General features: G+C 33.4%; 1 pseudogene; it reads left to right on the top strand.

Moving 5' to 3' along the window:
• Positions 1-17,259: 17,259 nt before the first annotated feature.
• Positions 17,260-18,465, top strand: LOC114089630 (mitochondrial nicotinamide adenine dinucleotide transporter SLC25A51-like; annotated as a pseudogene).
• Positions 18,466-21,936: the final 3,471 nt, after the last annotated feature.

The following is a 21,936-nucleotide window of genomic DNA, read 5'->3' as shown; positions in this document are numbered from 1 at the left end:
TAGGACATAGGCAATGGCAATCCACCCTTATGAACTGTTTTGACCACCTCAGTGGAGATAATTCTTTCCTTTTTCATCAAGAGTCTTTTCTCTCTCTCTCTCTCTCTCTCTCTCTCTCTCTCTCTCTCTCTCTCTCTCTCATTTTGTTGTTGTTATTTTTGCTCTGCCAATTGGTTCATGGATGTGTGTGTGTGTGTGTGTGTGTATATATATATATTTTTTTTTTCTCTCATTTTTGGCATTGCTTTACAATTGCTATTTTTTCTGTCTTGTCTTTTGATGGTTAGGGTTTTTTGGTATTTTTTGTTTTGTTTTATATGTTTCTATTTCTCTTCTTTCTTCTTGCCCTAGCAGCAAAATTCTCTTATACACTCTCTCTGCCTTTGTATTTTTTCTATTTTTTTAATAGACACCACTTTCTACATCTCTTTTGAATACTCTCTGTTCACATTTTGAAAATTACAAACTTTCTTTTACTTCCTATCACATTATCTTTTATCTCAATGAAATTTATTTTCACATATTTTAGAAGTATTTGATTTATATAATTTCTACCCCCATGATTCATGTTGTTGCAGTTATTATATTATGGACATCATAGTTGACACCTGCTCTTTCATGCCAGATTTTGATTATAGCTGTTATAGGTTTTCTTATTGGCAATTGATGACCCTATCATTCTATTTTGTTTCAGTTGTTGCTGTTCTTTGTTTCCCATTTTCTGTGATGTTCTGGGAATCTGCAGAGACACTACAAGTTCATGGGGTAGGTTCTGAACTAACCTGAGCCAAGAGACAGCACACCTTGCTCCACACACAAATAAACCACACTCAGACTTCAAAGATGAATCAATACAAATAATATAAGGAAAAAAAAACACACTAAAGGCCAGACCTCAAATAACACTGGGAGATGCTGCTGCAGGTCCCACTCATAGATAGCCACACCTATAGCAAAAACAGAAGAATTAACACAAAAACTGTGGATACTACAAATATGATGGGTATGGGTTTCAATCTAGAGCACTCTAGGATACTGTAAAAGTCTGTGCCCTAAAAAGGCCCACAAAGAAGGGTGGAAGAGAGATCCTTCACAACAAATGCATAAAAGCCAACACAGAAATATAAGAAATAATTAAAAAATCAAGATAACACAACTCCTACTAAAGTTCATAATTCATCAAAAAGTGAATCCAAAGATACTGAACTGTATAAAAATGGGATAAAGAATTCAAAAAGAATGATCATAGAAATGATTAATGAATTACAAGAGAATATAGAAAAACAATGGAATAAATTAGTCAGTATAGGGTAGGAGCAAGAAATTCAATAAGGAGATAGAGATATTAAAAAAGACCCAAGCATGAATCTTGGAAATGAAAGATAAAATACATCAAATCAAATGTTCAACTGAAAGTCTCTCTAATACAGTAAACCATGCTAAAACAGTATCTGAGAGCTGGAAGGCAAAAGGCTGTTCTTGAGCATCCAGATAGTATTAAGGAAAAAATGAGTTAGTAGGCTCAGAAAAGCTCTGGGACAACATTAAGAGACCAAATTTAAGAATCATCAGAAGTGAAGAGGGTTGAGAAATGCAGGCTGATTTCAGGGATAACCTCTTTAGGAAAATAATAATAGAACATTTTACAAAATTTGAGAGTGAAACAGGCATCCATGTACAAGAGGCATTCAAAGCTCCAAATAGACAAGATCAACAAAGAACCTCTAAATAACACAACATTATACATAAAATGCCTAACATACAGAACAAGTACAGAATTTTAGAAGCCTCAAGAAAAAAACAAAATGTTAGGTCACTTTTAGAGGGAAATCAATCTGAATTACTTCAAATTTCTTGGTAAAATCTCTAAAATTCATGAGGGTTTGAAATAGTGTGTTGTAAAGCATGAAAGAAAAATAACTTCTAATGAAGATTGCTATATCCAGCAAATCTGTCCTGTAGAACCAAAAGAGAAATAAAAGCCTTACAAGAAAACCTGAAACAAGAATAAGTTATGACTACTAAGCCAGACTACATACAATACTGAAAGAAATACTACACATAGAAGAAATCAAAAAGACCAGAACTCACAAATGGACAAATCTCATTTGAAGACTAGCTAAGAAAATAAGAAGCTGGACCAAATTAAACAGAAATGCAGAAATTAACAAATATCTATATAATAACATTGATTATAAATGATCTCAACTCTCCAATTAAATGGCATATGCTCACAGAATGGATTAAAAACAATTCACAACTGTATATTGTTTTCAAGAGACTCACCACAATGGTAAAAGCAGTCACAGTCTAAAGCTAATAAGATAAAAATTTATATACTATGCAAACAAAGCCTGAAAACAAACAGGAGTAGCTACTTTAATATCTAAGAAAAAAACTTCATACCTAAATTAATCAGAAGAGAAAAAGAAGATTGCTTCATACTTGTGAAAAACAATCCAACAAGAAGATATGATGATAGTAAATATTTATGTCCCAAATATTGGTACACCTAATAACATAAAACACTATCTAAATTAAGGACTCGGACACCAGTGAAATAACACTGGGTGATTTCAACACATCTTTCTCAATGATAGGTAGGTCATCCAAAAATAAACTCAGTAGAGATTTATAAGACCTAAAAATATTATAAATCAACTGGACTTACAGAAATCCTTATAATATTTCATCCAACAACAGCCATATACTTTTCTCTCAGCTGCTCATTCATCATTCTTCAAAATAAGACTTTATTTAAGACTACAAAACCAACCTTTAGAAAATACAAAAAGTCAAATCCCTTGTATCCTCTCTTATGATAATGGAATAAAATTACAAATCAACACCAAAAGAATTCTACAGAAATGATATAAATATATGGAGATTGAAAACTGAACTTTTGAATGATGAATGGATGGTAGAAGAAATCAGGGGAGAAATTTTAAAATTCTTAGAATCAAACTAGAATAGCAAAGCAAAATATCAAAACCTCTGAGACACTATAAAGGTGGTTCTGAGAGGGATATTTATAGCTATGTGTGCCTGCAAAAAATTGTCCCAAATAAACAATCTAATGGTACATCTGAAGACCCTTGACAAACAAAAGCAAAGCAATTCCAAAACCAGTACAAGGAAGAAAATAATTAAGATCAGAGCCAAAATAAACAAGATTAATAATTTTTAAAAGAGCAATAAAAACTTCCATGGAATTAAGAATTGGTTCTGTGAAAAGACAAAAAGAAAAAAAAAAGAATGATGAGCCAAAAACAAACTAAGCAAAAGAAAAAGAGAGTTGGGCACTCTAGTGCATGCCTGTAATCCCAGCAACTTGGGAGACTGAGACAGGAGAATCGTGAGTTCAGAGTAGCCTCAGCAACTCAGCAAGGTCCTAAGCAACTCAGCAAGACCCTGTCTCTAAATAAAATACAATAAAGGGCTGAGGATGAAGCTAAGTGGTTAAGCATCCCTGGGTTCAATACCCTATACAAAAGAGAGGGGGTGGAGGGAGGGAGATAGATATGACCCAAATTAATAAAACTAGAGATGAAAAAGGAAAAATCACCACAGACATCACAAAAATCCAGAGACTCATTAGAGAAAATATTGAAAACTTATACTCTAACAAATTTGAAAACTTTTAAGAGATTGATCCACTTCAGACATACATGACCTGCCAAAGTTGAATCAGGAGGACACAGAAAGCATAAACAGACCAAAAACTTCCAATGTGTTAAAAGCAATAATAAAAAGCTTTCCAAAAATGAAAAGCCCAGGACAAAAAGGAATGTCAGCTGAATTCTACCACATCTTTAAAGAAGAACTAATACTAATGCTCCTCAAATGACTCCATGAAATAGAAAGACATGCAACACTTCCAAATCCATTCTATGATGCCAGTATCATCCTCATGCCAAAATTAGATGAGGATATATAAAAGAAAAACACTAAGGACCAGAAACTTAGATATAAAAATTTTTGATAAAATGTTATGAAATCACAGTACATGATATATTTAGAACATTGTATATCATGACCAAGTTGGTTTTATCTCAAGGATGCAAGAAAGGTTTATCATATATAAAACAATAAACATATTTCATGACATAAAGAGAATCAAGGAAAAAATTCACATATCCATTTCAATAGATGTGGATAAAGCCTTCAAAAACTGCAGTGCTCAAACATAATAAAAACTCTCAAGAAACTAGGGATAGAAGGAACCTAACTAAACATTTGAAAACCTACATATGACAAACCCAAATCAACATCATAGAGAATAGGGAAAAACTAAAAGCGTATCTTTTAAAATCTGGAACAACACAAGAATGCCACTCTCACCATTCCTATTCAATATAGTAATAGAAATTCTAGCCAGAACACTTAGGCAAGAGAAGGAAATAAAAGGGATAAAAATGGAAAAGGAATCAGCCAAATGGTCACTGTTTGAAGATGATGTAATTCTACAATTAGAAGATCCCAAAAGTTCAACCTGGAGACTTCTAGGGGAAATAAACCATTTCAGCAAAGTAGCAATTTCAAAATCAATAAGTAAAAAATCAATTGCTTTCCTGTGTACAAATAATATAGCCCCTGAAAAAGAAATTAAAAGTCCCATTCTAAGCAGCCTCAAAAAATACCTGAGAATAAATGTAACCAAGGAGGTGAAAGACCTCTACAATGAAAACTATAGAACACTGAAGAAATAAATTGAAAAAGACATAAGGAGATGGAAGGACCTCCTACGTCCATGAATATGCAGAATCAGTATTGTTAAAATGATCATACTGCCAAAAGCAATATATAGATTCAATGTAATGCCCATCAAAATATCAATGGCATTCTTCACAGAAATAGAAAAAAAAAAACAGCTCTAAAATTCATTTGGAAGAATAAAGACCCAGAATAGCCAAATAAATTCTAAGCCAAAAAAGCAATGTTGGAGGCATCACAATTCCTGATTTCAAACTATGCTACAGAGCTATAGCAATAGAATCTGCATGATACTGGCATAGAAACAAACACATGGACCAATGGCACAGAATGAAAAACACAGAGACAAACCCATGCATCTACAGCCATCTGATCCTTAACAAAGGTACTGAAAACATGCATTTCAGAAAACACAAATCATTTTAACAAATGGTGCTGCTGGAAAAATTGCTTATCTGTATGTAAAAAAAAAAAAAAACTAAATCCTTACTTCTCACCCTGCACAAAGTCAAATCAAAATGGATCAAAGACCTAGGAATTATACCAAAAATTATAAAGAAAACCTAGGAGTAATATATTCATGGGCATCAATTTTCCCCAAAAGCTCAGAAAATAATGTTAAGAGTTAATAAATGGGATGGCATCAGATTACATAGCCTTTGTACAGCAAAGGAAATCATTAAGTATGTGAAAACAGAACCTACAGAATAGAAGAAAATCTTTGCTAACTACTCTTCTGACAGGGAATTAATATCTAGAATGTTCAAAGAAATTTTAAAAGCAACAAAAAATTAATTTATAAATTAATAATTAATAAAATTATTAATAATCATTAATGGTAAATGAAAATAATTAATAAAATACCAATTAATAAATGAGCAAATGAACTAAAAAGACACTTCTCAAAAGAAGAAATGCAAATGGACAGATATACATAAATATGTTTGTATGTATATATATGCATATATATATATATATATATATATATATATATATATATAAATGTATGACATAATTTGTAATTAGGCAAATGCAAATTCAAACTACAGTGTGATTTCATCTGACAACCACCCAGAATAACAATCATCGGGATCACAAATGATAGTAAATGCTGAGACGATATGGAGTAAAATGAACACTTTTACACTGTTGCTAGGACTGTAAATTAGTACAACCACTATGGAAATCAGTATAAAGTTTCCTCAAAAGAGTATACATGGAACTACCCTGTGATCCAGCTATACCCCTCCTCGGTATTTATCTTGAAGAATTAAAGCCACCATACTACAGTGATACATCCATACCCATGTTTCTAGCAGCACAATTCACAACAACCAAACTATGTAACCAGCCTAGGTTTTCATGAAGAAATAAACGGATAAAGAAAATGTGTTATATATACACAATGGAGTTTTATTCAGCCATAAATAAAAATAAAATTATGTCATTTGCAGGAAAATGGATGGAACTAGAGACCATCATGTTACGAAAAATAAGTAAAACTTAGATGCTTAAGGGCTATATGTTTTCTCTCATATGTGGGAGCTAGAGAGGACAAAGGAAAAGAAAGGTGGAGAGGAACTCATAAAAATCAAAGGGAGATTGGTAGAGGAAAGGGACCAAGTGGTGGGGGTTGTAGAGGGAGCAAGGAAGTGCTGGGGAGTGATACTGGCCAAATTATATTGTTATATCGTATGCACATACAAATATGTAACAAGAAATCCCATCAATATGTATAACTATAGTGCACCAATAAAAATGTGGGAAAAAATCTATACTGAAATTTCATTTTACAATATTTAGAATAACAGCCATCAAGAATACAAACAATAATAAATGGTGGGTAGGTTGCGGAGAAAAGGGATCACTTTCACACTGTTAATGGGATGGCAAATTGTTCTAACTGCTATGGAAATCAGCATGGAGTTTCCACCAAAAACTAAGAATATGGGCTGGGGCTGTTGCTCAGTGGTAGAACATTTGCCTGGCACTTGTGAGGCACCGGGTTTGATACTCAGCACCACATAAAAATGAATAAATAAAAATAAAGGCTTTGTGTTCATTTACAACTAAATTAAGAAAAAAACTAATAATATAACCACCATAATACGTAGCTATTCCACTCCTTAGTATTTATACTAAAGTATATACAGTATAGTGACATATAGATTCCCATGTTTATAACCACACAATTCATAATAGCCAAATTATGGAAGCAGCCTAAGTGTCCATCAATAGTTGAATCAATGAAGAACATGTGCTATATATACACAACAGAGTTTTGGGTTTTTTTGGTTTTTTTGGTTTTTCTTTTTTGGAGGTAGGGGCTATACCAGGGATTGAACTCAGGGGCCCTTGACCACTGAGCCACATCCCCATCCCTATTTTGTAATTTTTTTTTTTTAATTTAGAGATAGGGTCTCACTGAGTTGCCATTGCAGAGGCTGGATTTGAACTTGCAATTCTCCTGTTTCAGTCTCGAGAGCTGCTAGGCACAATGGAGTTTTATTGAGCCACAAAGAATGAAATTATGTCATTTACATGGAACTAGATGAAACTTGAGAATATTATGTTAAGAAAAATAAGTCAAATTTTGAAAGTCCAGGGTCATATACTTTCCTTTACTCATGAAAGCTAGAGAGGAAAAAGGAAAAGAAAGGTGCAGGATGATCTCAAGAAAATCAAGAGATCAGTAGAATATAAATGAAAGGACTAGTGGGACAAAGGAGGAGAGTAAAAGGGGAAATACTGGGGAATGATATTGTCCAAATTATATTGCTATATCGTGTATGTATGAATATGCAACAACAAAATGCTACCACTATCTACAATTATATGTACCAATAAGAACATGGAAAAAATGAATAAGAAAATTATAGAGTTATATGTAAGATGAAAACAAAAATTTAGAAGAAAACACAATAGAAAATATTTGTTGCTTTCTTAAACAAAGACTTCTTAGATATAACAACAATGGTGATACACATAAGTGATAAAATACTAAATGGAGATTCATCAATTTTTTTAAAAGCTTCTAATCTTAAATAGATGCTGTCAAGATAATGAAATAACTATCCAAATATTGTGATAAAATTCTTGCAAAACATATAACTGATGAATGACTTGTAACCAGAATATTAAAAGACACCTTGAAATTCTATGAAAAGTAAATAACAACCAAAAAATATTGGCATAAAATTTTAACAAAAGCTTTGTCAGTAATAATAAATGATGGAAAACAAATGCATGAAAAGTTATTCAACATTATTCTTCACTAGGTGAATCTAAATTAAAATCTCCATGAGATACTATTATATATCTATTAGAGGGTCTAAAATTAAAAAGACTATCCATAGAAATATTAGTATATATGTGAAGGAATTGGAACTCTCATTCAATGCCAGTGAAAATGTTAAAAGAGTAAAACCAGCCATTCGTCTCCTAGGAATTTATGCAAACACATGACAGCACATTCCCACAAAAGGGCATGCAAATGACTATTTATGTCAGCTGACCCAAACATTGAAAATAACACAAATGTCCATCAATGGGGAAATGGATAAATAAACAGAGTCAGAGGAGCAAAGATAACAAAGAATGAAAAAAAAAAAAATCAAAGGGAGCCTAAGTTGGCTTTTTGTTTTGTATTTGTGTGTGTGTGTGTGTGTGTGTGTGTGTGTGTTTACACTGTCTCCAAGACCTGAAACTGAAAGCCATTGGTTAGTCAGTCATGTGTTGTTGGAGATTCTGTGGCACTGGGGAACAAAACCCACCAGCTACAACCAAGCTGACAGGTGCAAGAACATAAGGTGTTTATGGGACACTATCCAGCAGAATAATACATATTATGGTAATATCAGAAGAAGAAAGAGAAAGATTATTTGAAGAAATTTATCCCAACACTTCTAAATCTGAAAAAAAGAAAAGTACGTACTGATTTAAGATGCTCCAAATTCTTTGACTAGAATGAATCCAAAGGAAAAAAAATTAAGACAAATTATAGATTTACCTCAACTTACAATGATTCAACTTGTGTTTATTTTTATCTTTATAATATCGGAAAGGCAATATATATGAGATCAAAATTATACATTGAATTTTGAATTTTTATCTTTTCCTAGTGATATGTTATATGATACTCTGATGGAAAGCAGCCCCATGGCGTGGCACCCAGTCTGTAATATGATCATGAGGATACATAACAATTCTCTCTGGTGTATTGTGTTGCTAACCTATGATGTTCAGTGAAAATAAATTTACATTTACTAAATGCATTTTGATTTATTATATTTTTCAAATTATTTGTGTTGGCTAAGATATAATCTCATTGTAAACAGAGGATCACTTTTGTAACAAAACTTTAAAGTCAAAGACAGGGGATCATGAAAGTAACACTAAAAGATATTCATCAAGTACACGGAAGCATCCGTAAGATTGCAGTCACATTTTTCAGCAAAAAGTATTTATGTCAGAATGGAGTGGGATAACATATTCAAGATGCTAGAGCCAGGCATGTGGCACATAGTGGCACTATGATCCCATGTAATTACAGTGATTAAGAGGATGAGGCAGGAATATCGCAAGTTTGAGGCCAACTTAATCAATGTATTGAGAACCTGTCTTAACTTTTCAAAATAATAACATGAAAAAGGGCTGGGGATGTTTTCAATGGTAAAGCACTCCTGGATTAAATATCCATTACTACAAAAAAAGAGGAAGAAAATAAAATAAAAGCAAGCAAGTATGAAAGAAAGCAAGAAAAAAAAGTAAAAAAAAAAAAAAGAAGGAAATAAAGTGCTATATATCTTACCAAGCAGAGTGGTGAATGCTTATAATCCCAATTACCTGGGAGATTTAGGCAGTAGGTTTACAATACAATGTTAGCCTATACGATTTAGCAAGACCTTATTTCAAAATAAAAATAAAATTGGCTCTGGATATATATGAGTGGTAGAGAGCCCCTGGGATCAATCCCCATTACCACACAAAAGTAATTGAAGAACCCTTTTTTTCTGGAAAAACTACCCTTCAATAAGGAAGGAGACAATGAGATAAACAAAATCTAAAGGATTTAGTTATTAATGAATTAATAACTATAAAAAATGAACACTATAAAAAATACTAAAGAAAGCCCTTCAAATTGAAATGAATGTACAATAGACAGAAACATGAAAGTATATAAAAATAAAGGTTTCCAATCTATGGTAAATATATAAAAAATATAGTAACAAACACTATTCAAATTTATATGCATAGAATTCCAATACAAAAAAACAGTTTATGAAAACTATAAATGTATGTTTATGGGTATATACTATACAAAAATGTGATTTGTAACACTAATAAAAAGTAGGGGAATAGAGTCATAAAGAACTACAGATTTTTGGATTTTTTTTTAGTTGTAGATAGACACAATACCTTTATTCATTTTTATGTGGTGCTGAGGTGCAAGGCAAGCAGCTCTACCACTGAGCCACGACCCCATCCCCAAGAACAACGTTTTATGTGTGATTGAAGTTAACAGTTTAAAATAGATTGCTAGAATTTTAAGATAATTTATATAATTACAATAGCAGTAACAAAGAAAATATCTGTAACAAACTGAGAATGGAATCAAAGCATATCATGAAAAAAATCAATGAAAAAAAAGAATGCAGTAATAAAGTAAAGGAAGGAGAGGAAAAGCTAAAAGACATGTAGAAAAAATAAAATTGCTATAGAAAGTTTTATCTACCAATAAAAATTATTTAAATATAAATGGATTAAAATTCTCATTCAAAAAGCCATAGATTGGAAGATCAAGATGTCAGGGTTTAAAACTGGCAACACATCTCAGCCCCTCTGCAGTTTAGAATCAATATAGTGAGACAATGACTCCTCTAAGTTTAATATTGATTTTGCTAATTTCCAACTTTGGGGTCTATTCTAGAAAAATACTCTACCTTTGTATTAGCATAGTATACAGAGAATTTTCAATAAGTTCTTATGATTTGTTAGTATATGGTTTCCTTCAAATGGTCACAATTTCAGGTGACTATTTTCTACACTCAAAATGGTGCTAAGGGTTGATTACAGCTCTTTGAACTCGTTGAGTATGTTCTTTGATGCTGAGATATACCACCAGTCTGGGTATATATCAAGGAGAATGTAGCCCACTAAAGTGAACCTATGCCAGTAGTGGTGACACACACCTGTAATCCCAGCAATTCAGGAGGCAGGAGGATTGAAAATTCAATCATAGCCTCTGCAAATTAGCATGGTCCTCAGCAACTTAGTGCGACCCTGTTTCAAAATAAAAAGTAAAACAGACTGGGGATTTGGCTGAGTAATAAAGCACCTCTGGGTTCAATCTCCAGGAAATAAAGAAAAAGAAAAGAAGGAAGGAATTCATATAATAATAGAAGAGATATACGTCCCAACAGATGTGAAAATCTCAATAAAGAAACACAATCATCACTAGAAATCAAGGAAATAAGATATTTCTAAAAAATTTATAACTGTCTAAAAACTAATAGATATCAAAGTGGAGGAAATTCTGGACAAAGAATCCAAAAAGTTACTGTTAAAATGTTCGATAAATTAAAAGAATAACCACAAAATTAACTAAAAGATAAAATCAGGATAGAGAAGAGTTTTTAATAAAGAGGAATTATAAAAAAATAAGAGTCAAATAGAAATCTTGGAGAAGAAATAAATTAAACAACAAACTTAGTGGAGATTCTCACCAACAGACTACATGAAGCAGAAGAAACAGTATCAGCACTGGATGATAAGATGCAGGAAGTAGAACTCTCAGACAGTAATAAAGAAAAAATTACAATGAACGGACTATACAAAAGATCCAGAATAACATTAGAAAATAAAATTGAGCCTACAAAGTGCTGGGCATGGTGGTAAATCCCATAACCACGTCCACTCAGGAGGCTGAGCAAGAAAGATTTCAAGTTCAAGGTCAGCCTTAGTGATTCAGCAAGATCCTGTCTCAAAACAAAAGACTGGGGATTTATCTCAGTGGTAAAGTGTCCCTGAGTTCAATCCCAATGGCCACAAAAAAGTACTAATAGATACTGAAGAAAGAGAGGTTATACATAATAATGGTATAGAAAATGTATGCAATCAAACCAGAGCAGAAAATTTCTCTACTCCTGGGAAGATGATAGACATATAGATACTGGAAGTATTTAGAACTCCAAATAGAAAGGATCAGAAAGGAATTTTTTGATGGCCTAAAATTAAAATGCAAAAATATATGCCACATTTTCTTTATCCATTCATCCACTGAAGGGCATCTATGTTGGTTCCACAGTATAGCTATTGTGAATTGTGCTGCTATAAACATTGATGTGGCTGTGTCCCTGTAGTATGCTGGTTTTAAGTCCTTTGGGTATAGTCTGAAGAGAGGGATAGCTGGGTCAAATAGTGGTTCCATTCCCAGTTTTCCAAGGAATCTTCATACTGCTTTCCATATTGGATGCACCAATTTGCAGTCCCACTAGCAATCTATGAGTGTATCTTTTTCCCCACATCCTCAAGACACGAATTGGGTGTCAACCTACTTTATACACAGAGATATGAATAATTGTGGTATATATGTGTAATGAGAATTGTAATTTTAAAAAACCAAAGTACATGTATAAAGATATGAATTGGTGTGAACATACTTTATATACAAAGATATGAAAAATTGTGCTCTATATGTGTAATAAGAATTGTAATGCATTCCGCTTTGTGTATTTAAAAAAATAAAATCAATTAAATAAAAAAAATTAACAGTTGAGGAGCTGGGGTTGTGGCTCAGCGGTAGAATGCTTGCTTAGCATGTGCGAGGTCCTGGGTTCCATCCTTAGCACCACATAAAAATAAATAAATAAAATAAAGTTATTGTGTCCAACTACAACTAAAAAATAAATATTAATTTTTTAAAAAAAATAATATGCAAAAAAATCCATAACAAATAATTTTAGAAGCCTCAAGAGATAAATACAAAGTCACTTAAAAAGGCAAATTAATTAGAATAACAACAGATTTCTCAACAGAAATTCTAAATATTAAGAGGGCACTGAATGTCATATTCTAACTACTGTAAAATGATATCTTCCACCTGTTTGTTGAATGCCTGTAACCCCACTGACTCAGGAGGCTGAGGCAGGAGGATAGTGAGTTCACTATCCTCACTAAATTGCTGAGGCTGAGAGTATCTCCCAAGAACCTGTCTCTGAATAAAATCTAAAATGAGTTCGAGATGTGGCCCAAAGATTAAGTGCCCCAGGGTTCAATCCCTGGTACCAAATAATAATAATAGTAATAATAATAATAATATCTTCCAACCCAGATGACTATATCCAGCAATCCAGCAGTGCTGTGGTTTAGATATTAGATATACCCCCAAAAGCTCGTGTGTGAGACAATGAAAGAGAGTTTAGAGGTAAAACTATTGGGTTACGAGAGTCTTGAGTGAATCAATGCATTAATCCTCATATAGGGATTAATTGTGTAGTAACTCTAGGCAGCGAGGATGCAACTGGAGCAGATGGGTCATTTGGGGAATCCCTTTGGCGTATATATTTTGTCTGTGGTGAGGGGAATCTCTCTCCACTTTCTGAGGTCCTGTTCTAAACTGCTTTCCTCTGTCATTCCCTTCCACTATGCTGTTTAAACTCACATTAGGCCAGAGTAATGGAACTGGACATCTACAGACTGGGACCTCTGAAAGTGTGAACCCCCAAATAAAATTTTCCTCCTATAAAATTGTTTTTATCAAGGTCTTTTGGTCACAGTGGCAAAAAACCTGATAAAAAGAAGCAATAACATCCTCCACAATATGCATAAACTATGAGTTCATCACCATTAAGCAAGTAATGCAGGAGATACAGGGATTCTACAGACAGAAAAAGGAAGACAAAAATAACCAAGAGAGCATGAAAGTGAATAAATCTCATTATAATAAATAACCAAATGAATATTAGAAATTCTTCCTATATTAAAGCAGAGAAAGTCAGAGATGGTGGTGCATGCCTATAATTCCGGTGGCTCAGGAGCCTGAGGCAGAAGGATCACAAGTTCAAAGAAAACCTTAGCAAAAGCCAGGTGCTAAGAAACTCAGTGAGATCTTGTCTCTAAATAAAATACAAAATATGCTGGGGATGTGGCTCAGTGGTCAAGTGCCCCTGAATTCAATCCCTGGTATCCTCCCTGCCAAAAAAGGCAAAATGACAAGAAGTAGCACATATGTCTCTGTAATGTTACTGAATGTAAATGGTTTAACTCTCTAAATAAAAGACATTTACTATAAGATTGGATTAACAAAAACAAGACCCAATGCTATGGTGCATCCAAAAAATATACCTCATAACCAAAGACCTTCATAGACTGAAAGAGGAAGGAAGTATAATATCATTCCATACCAATGGAATTTTAAATCAGGCAGTTAAACTCTTCTACAGAAAATTTCATCCTACAGGAGCTCAAAATACTTTGTTTTCAGTTTCTCTTAGAACTTTCTATAAATCTGATCATGTATTAGGCCATAAAAACAAGCCTTAACAAATGAAAAATTGAAAAAATCTCTTGTATCTTTTCAGATTATACTGTAATAAAATTAGAAATAAATAGCAAGAAAAACTGCAGAATATGTACAGATACCTGGAGACTGAACAATACACTTTTGAATAATGAGTGGGTTATTGAAGAAATCAGGAGGGGAAATTTTAAAAATTCTTAAAATCTAATGAAGATAGAAACACAACATACCAGAGGAGAGAGTGATGGCAATTCGAAGATTGAAGTTTACAGCTATGAGGGCCTACATTTTTAAAAAAAGCAGAAAGATTACAAATAAACAACCTGAAGGTGCATCAAAATATCTTAGGAAAAAAAATAAGAAACCAATGCCAAAGATAATAGAAAGAAAAATAATAAAGATTAGAAGTGAAATTAAAGATAGAGAATAAAATATACACAGTATCAATGAGGCAGAGTTTATTATTTGAAAAAGTAATCAAAAATAATTAAAAAATAAGAAAAATAAGAAGGAAGACTGAAATTAATAAAATTACAGATGAAAATGAAAATACTAAAAGAGACACCACTGAAATCCATAGGATTATTAGGATCGATTTTGAAAATTTATTTTCCAATGAATTGGAAAATATAGAAGAAATGTATAAATTTATAGATACACAACCTACCAAAACTTAACTGAGAGCAAACAAAACACCTAAACAGATAGATAACACACAATGAAATTGTAGCAGAAATGAAAAGCCTCCCAACAAAGACACCATCAGGCTAAGATAAATTCAAAGCACGATTTTCCCAGAAATTTAAAGAAAAACTAACATGACTACCCCTCATATTATTCCATTAAATATGAAGGCAAGAATACTTCAAAACTCATTGTATAAAACCAGTATGATCCTGATACCAAAATCTAATAAGCACACATCAAGGGAATAAAATTGAAGACCAATAACCTTGATGAATGCAAACATCATAAATAAAACACTTGCAATTTGAACTCAGCAAAACATCTAAAATGTCAAACACCATGATGAAGTTGACTTGATTCTGGGGATATTAGAATAGTTTAACATACACAAATGAAGAAATATAATTTACCACATAAATAGAACCAAGGACAAAAATCCCATGATCATCGCCATAGGTGTAGAAAAAGGCTTTGTCAAAATTCAATACATCTTCATGATTTAAAAAATGCAATGACAGTAGGAAAAAAACTTACCTCAATATCATAAGGGTATATATAACAAACCAAAGTCCACAATAATAATGCATGGGAAAATTGATAGCATTTGCTATAACATCAGAAACAAGTCAAAGATGTCTTCTCTGACCACTCCTATTGATAATACTTAAAACATTACCTGAACAATTAGGCAAGGGAAGGAAATATAAAGTATACAAATAGGAAAGGAGGAAGCCAAATTTTCCCTCTTTGCAGATTACATGAACCAATACTTAGAAGTCCCTAAAGGTTCCATAAGAAGACATCTAGATCTAATAACAATTTCATCAAAATAGCAGGATACAAAAAAAACATGCAAAAAGTTTTTTATACATCCAATATTAAGCCCACCAAGAAAAAAAAAACAAGGAAAACAATTCAATTTATAGTAGCTTAAAACATATGTAGGGCCAGGCTTGATGGTTCACACCCTTAATATTCATAACTCAGGAGACTGAGGCAAGAGGATTGCAAGTTTAAGATCAGCCTCAGCAATTTAGTGATACCCTGTCTTAAAACAAATAAGAAAAAAGGACAGGGGATGTAACTGAGTGACAAAATGCCAGTGGGTTCAATCCCCAGTAGAAAAAACAAAAACAATTATGTAGATATAAATCTGATCAATGAAGTAAAAGATTTCTACAAGTAAAGTTACAGAATGGTAGAAAAAGAGTTGAAGATGTTAGAGAATGCATAAGCTTCCCAAATTCATGGATAATCAAAATTAATATTGTTAAAATGGCTGTATTGGGGCTGGGGTTGTGGCTCGGCAGTAGAGTGCTTGCTTAGCATGTGAGAGGCGCTGAGTTTGAGCCTCAGAACCACATATAAATAAATAAATAAATAAGGTTTTTTTAAATAGCTGTATTGCTGAAAATTATCTACAGAATTTATTCAATCTCCATTAAAATAACAGTGATATTCTTCATAAAACCGGAAAAGCAATCCTAAAATTCACATAGAAGGATGAAAAATCCAGAATAGCCAAGAAAATCCTAAAGAAAGTGTCATAATGAAGGCACAACAATAATCAACTTAAAATTATACTGTGTATATTATGAATAGGATAGTTTTCTTAATTTCTTTTTCAGTAAATTCATCATTCAGGTATAGGAACACAATTGATTTATAGGTGTTGATTTTATATCCTGCTTTGTTACTGAATTCATTTATGAGTTCTAGAAGTATTTTTTTAAATTTTTAAATATTTATTTCTTTAGTTATTGGCGGACACAACATCTTTGTTTGTATGTGGTGCTGAGGATCCAACCCGGGCCACACGCATGCCAGGCGAGCGCACTGCTGCTTGAGCCACATCCCCAGCCCCATCTAGAAGTATTCTGATGGAGTTTTTGGATCTTCTAAATATAGGAATATGTCATTGGCAAATAGATAATTTGAGCTCTTCCTTTCCAGTTTGTATTCAATAGGTTTATTTTTCCTTCTGCTGTCATTTATTTTTTTAAATCAATTAAAAATATATATTTATCATTCCTAATTGGTCTGGTTAAAGTTTCAAGGACTATGTTAAATGGGAGTGGTAAAAGTGGGCATCCCTGACAGGGGAGCTGGCTTGTGTGCTCATGGCTATGGTCCTGCAGGCGACAACTAAGGCCATGGGGCCTGTAGCCATGGAAATCTAGTTATCAAAATTGCCTCCAGAACAAAGAACCTGACAAACCAGTAACAAAGGAAATAATTGGAAAAGTTACTAGAATGCTATCATCCCTCATACCATACATTCAGCTGGTATCGCAGGTTTTAAAAAAAAATCTTCATGAAGAAGAAAGATCTTAAGCAACATGATGGATTCAGAAGCTCATGAAAAGAAGCCATGGATCTTTACATCTTCAAAACAAGACAGCTCACCTCATATTACAAATGTTGGTGAGATGAAGCATTACATGTACAGCTGCTGAGCAACATTCACCAACATAGCCATCATACTTCCCATTGAGAAGATCCTTCTTTGGCAGCAGCACTATGCAATCTAAACTGTGGTGAGCCATTCCTATAGACCGTGGCCGCCATTAGAAGATGGCGCCGGCTTCCACTGTGGCCTGTGATAAACAACTCCTTTTATGGAGAGTTGGCACGTAATCCCTTATCACCCTATGAGAAAGATCCACGTGGCAGCTTGGGATTGGTATGCGGGAGGCTTTATTAGGCTGTGCTTGGGCGCTCGGCGGGGGGTCGCTAGAAGATGATACTTGAATCAAGGCCTGAATAAACTGCTGAAAGAAGAATCCTGTGTCGTGTTTTCCCTTGCCAGCGAGGGGTCGCGACACTAAACCCACAACGTTGTGCTTCAGTTGAGGAGGGATGGATTTAGAAACTTGTATCACAGGATCCTTCTGCCATCAATGCAGAAAACAACCACCATGTCACTTATATTTGTGCTATATAAGTTTTTGTCTTGCCTTCTCCAAAAGCATGTCAGTGCCACAGAGTTTGCAACACATGGTGTGGCAGCAGTACCTTACAGAAATAATAGAAGCCATTTTAATTCCATTGGAAAGAATTCAGACATTCCTTCAAGACCACAAGCATCATAACAAGTTCACAAACACTTATCAGGCTTTCAGAGCACTGAAATGCTATGGAATTGGAGAATGTTATTGAGGATTGGTGCCCATTATTTTCTGTAATGGGTTCAGTATTGTGCTTTTTTGGCCTTTGAGGTCCCATTAAGGAATATCTGCCTACTACAATGACTCACAGTGCTCATTTGGTCAGTGACTTTATCTGGGGAGGTCTATTGGGTGCCATGTTGGTATTCTTGGTTTTTTTTTTTTTTTTTTTTTCCAATTGATGTTGTTAAAACTTGCACACAGCCTCAGAATGTTGGGGAGTTTCAGTCTTTCCCCAAGTTTTTCAAAACAATCTGGCTTGAACATGAGGGGAAACTGACAAATCTTTTCATAGGTGCAGATCTGAAATACCATCAGTCTCTTATCTCTTGGGACATAATCAGTGCTACTTATGAGTTCCTGTTAAAGATTATATGAGAAAAGTCATTGGTGAAGTACCATTTGTCAACTAAATAGACCTAAGAATGTAGTTTGGGGGCTGGTGTTGTAGCTCAGTGGTAGAGTGCTTGACAAGCATGTGTGAGGCACTGGGATTGATTCTCAGCACCACATACAAATAGACAGACAGATAGATAGATAGATAGACAGACAGACAGATAAATTCGTCCATATAAAAAAGAAAATAGGGGATGGGGTTGTGGCTCCGTGGTAGAGCGCTCACCTGGCACGTGCAAAGCCCTGGGTTTGATCCTCAGCACCACATAAAAATAAACAAACAAAATAAATGTATTGTGTACAAATAAAAAAATACTAAAAAAGAATATAGTTTGGTCTTATTCCTAATTGCCTCAAATATAAGTTGGTGTCATTAAGTACAGACCACATGAATTATGGGCAAAGTTAATTTCCTTAATCTTCAACAACAACAAAAATAAAAACAATAAAACATTTCAGTAGAAAAAAAGAGGGCATCCCTGTCTTATTCCTGTTTTTAAAGGAAATATTTTCAATTTTTCTCAATTCAGAATAATGCTGGCCCCAGTTTTTTTTTTTTATATATGGCCTTTACAATATTGAAGGATGTTTCTTTTATCCTTAGTTTTCTAGTGTTTTAACATTCATGAATGCCATACTTTGTCAAATACTTTTTTTCTCCATTCACAACAGCCTCAAAAAATAAAATAAAATATTGGGAATCAATCTAACAAAAGAGATGAAGACCCTCCGTAATGAAAACTATAGAACACTAAAGAAAAAAATTGGAGAAGACTTTAGAAGTTGGAAAGATCTCCCATATTCTTGGATAGGCAGAATTAATATTTTCAAAACAACCAAACTACCAGAAGAACTATACATTTCTATGCAATTCCATCAAAATACTGATGACATTCTTCATAGGAATAGAAAAAGCAGTTATGAAATCCATTTGGAAGAATAAGAGTCCCAGAATAGCCAAAGAATCCTTAGTGAAAAGAAGCAAAGCAGGAGGCATCACAATACCAGACCTCAAATAATACTACAGAGCTTTAGTAACAAAAACAGCATGGTATTGGCACCAAAACAGGCAAGAATACCAGTGTAATAGAAAGGAAGATACAAAGAAAAATCTGCATAAATACAGTTATCTCATACTTGACAAAGGTGCCAAAAACATACCTTTGAGAAAAGATAGTCGCTTCAACAAATGGCACTTGGAAAACTGGAAATCCATTTGTAGCAGAATGAAATTTAATCCCTATCTCTCACCCTGAACAAAACTCAACTCAAAATGGATCAAAGATCTAAGAATTAGACTAGAAATCTGCACTTGTTATAAGTAAATTTAGGCCCAACACTCGAACATGTTGGCTTAGGAGCTTAGTATCTTAACAGGACTACTAAAGCATAAGAAATAAAATAATATTCAATATTGTGATAGCATCAAATTAAAAATCTTCTTCACAGCAAAGGAAACCATCAAGAGCATGAAGAAAGGGCTTACAAAATGGGAAAAAAAATATTTGCCACCTGCACCTCAAATAAAGCCTTTACTCCCAGGATACTCAAAGGACTCAAAAAACTTACCACCAAAAATTCAAACAACCCAATAAATAAATGATCAAAGAAACTAAACAGACTCTTCTCAAAAGAAGAAATATGAACAGTCAACAAATATATGACAAAAAATGTTCAATATCTCTGGCTATTATATAAATGCAAATTAAAACTACACAGAGATTTCATCTCACTCCAGTCAGACTGAAAATTATCAAGAATATAAGTAAAAATAAATGGTGAGTCACTGGGTTCAATTCTCAGCACCGATATAAATAAATGAATAAAATAAAGGTCCATCAACACTAAAAAATATTTAAAAAAAGATTCCCTCTATAAGTAAAAATAAATGCTGGCAAGGATATGGGGAAAGGGTACACTCTTATATTGTTAGTGGGAGTGCAAATTGGTGCAACCACTCTGGAAAGCAGTATGAAGATTCTTCAGAAAACTTGGAATTAAAACCTCATTTGACCCAGTTATCCCATGCCTCAGTACATACCCAATGATTCTACAGACTACAGTAACACAGCCACATCAATATTTATAGAAGCACAATTCAAAATAGTTATGCTATGCAGTCAATCTAAGTGCCCTTCATCAGATGAATGGATAAATATAATGTGGTTTAAACATACAATGGAATATTATTCAGCCATGAAGAAGAATGACTTTATGACATTCACAGATAAATGGATGTATCTGGAGACTATCATACAAAGTGAAATAAGCCAATACCCTGCAAAAAAACCCAAAGGTAAAATTTATTCTCTGACATTTGAGAGTAAATTCACAATAAAGCAGCATTAAAAAATAAAATTTCAGTGAAGTGCACAAAGGGGAATGGAGGAGGAATGGGAAAAGGAAAGACAGTGGAATGAATCTGACATCACTTTCCCATACATAAATAAATTTGCCACAGTGAATCTCAGCATTGAGTACATCTGTAAGAAGTTAATTTTAAAAACATCTATGGATAAAAGGCAGAAATATCAGTAGAGCAGAGGAAAGGAAAGAGGGAGGGAGATAGAGTAGGGAATGTGAAGAGTATGCACTAGGAACTGAATAAGAACAAGATATATTTCATGCTTTTATAATTACGAAAAAATGTATTCTACTGTAATGTATAACTGAAAAAGACTAATAAAATTAATAATAAAGATATTACAAAAAAACAGAAGTGAAATATCCTCCATCCAACATAAATTTGTTTGATTTTACCATTACCTCAGCATATGTAAAATAGGTTTTTTCCTCAAATAAAATATTTTTTCACACACAAAAAATTTATACTGTGGAGCAAAAAAACCAGCATGGTATGGGCATAAAAATAGAAACATAAGCCAATGGAATATAATATAAGACACAGAGACAGAGCCACTCACCTTATCTTGACAAAGGTACCAAAAACAATCGCTGGTGTGTAACGACAGCCTCTCCAATAATTTGTGTTAGGAAAATTGGGTATCCATATGAAGAAACACAAAATTTGTTCTCCATCTCTCACCCTGCACAAAATCAACTCAAAAAAATAAAGGCCTAGGTTTAAGATTAGAATCTTTGCAATTTCTAGAATTAAACATAAGGAAAATTATTTAACACATGGGCACAGGTGACAACTTCATGAATAGGACTACTATAACTCAGGAAATAACAAGGCCAATAAATGAAATAAAATTGAAAATGTTCTATACAGCAAAGTAAACAATTTACAGATTGAAGAGACAACCTAAAGAATGGAGTAAAATCTTTCCCTCTTACTTTCTATCAGACTAGTAATATCCAGAGAATATAAAATAACTAACACTCAGCACCAAAAATTCCTAATAACCCACTCAGTAAATGGGCAAATGAAATGTACAGACACTTTTCAAAAGAAAGTACAAATGGCCAACAAGTATATGAAAAAAATAT

Source organism: Marmota flaviventris, chromosome X, assembly GCF_047511675.1.
Source record: "Marmota flaviventris isolate mMarFla1 chromosome X, mMarFla1.hap1, whole genome shotgun sequence".
In the NCBI taxonomy this organism is placed as follows: domain Eukaryota; kingdom Metazoa; phylum Chordata; class Mammalia; order Rodentia; family Sciuridae; genus Marmota; species Marmota flaviventris.
This window is presented reverse-complemented; position numbering and strand designations above follow the sequence as displayed.